Source organism: Equus asinus, chromosome 17 (assembly GCF_041296235.1).
Source record: "Equus asinus isolate D_3611 breed Donkey chromosome 17, EquAss-T2T_v2, whole genome shotgun sequence".
In the NCBI taxonomy this organism is placed as follows: Eukaryota; Metazoa; Chordata; class Mammalia; order Perissodactyla; family Equidae; genus Equus; species Equus asinus.
This window is the reverse complement of record NC_091806.1, coordinates 50,086,052-50,086,805: the sequence shown is the minus strand read 5'-3', so window position 1 is coordinate 50,086,805 and position 754 is coordinate 50,086,052.

Below are 754 nucleotides of genomic sequence, written 5' to 3'. Positions count from 1 at the left end.
AGCTGCTGTGGGTGTGCGTGTGTACATGTGTGCGTGCATGCTCCAGCACGTGTGTATGACTGAGTGTTCACTTGTGCGCCTCTCTCTGTGTGGGTCGGTCAGGGGGATGCTGACCAGCATCTAGGGCCACAGCTCAGAGCTCCCTGGGCTGGTCTGTCTCCCTGATGCCCTCAGCCCCACATGGCCCCCTGGCTGTGGGCAGGGGCCAGAGGGCAGGGCAGCAGGCACAGGCCAGCCCTCCCTCCCCCCAGCTTCGAAGGCCCAGGCGGTGGGGAGTGAGAAGGCCACTGCACCAGGGGCAGGTGTTGGGTTCTGGTGAGTTTGGAAGTTTCTAGAGGGGTTGGGGGCGTGTAGGGTGTGTGGGAGGAAGGTCAGTTTGGGAGGGCCCAGCAGTGTGAGTGCACGTGTCAGTGGATGGAGAGCCACATGGGTGACATGACTCTGGGTATGCACGAGGGGTTTCTCAGCTTGGCAATGGGGAGCTGGGACAGGGGTCCCGCGATGGGACCTCCAGAGGCATCCACGTGGGGAGGAAAGTGAGCCTGAGAACCACATGGAGGACGGGCCCTGCACGTCCTGGACCCTGGTGGAGCAGGGGCTGCCAAGGCGGCTCAAGGGCCGTGGGGGAAGTTGAGTCAGGGCTGGACACAGAGGTGGTTGGAGTCTACAGGGCCACATAGGAGGCTGTGAATGAGAAGGTCCTGAGTCTGCAGGTCGTTTCCATTGGTCCTGCAAAGCTGTGTACACACTCTGG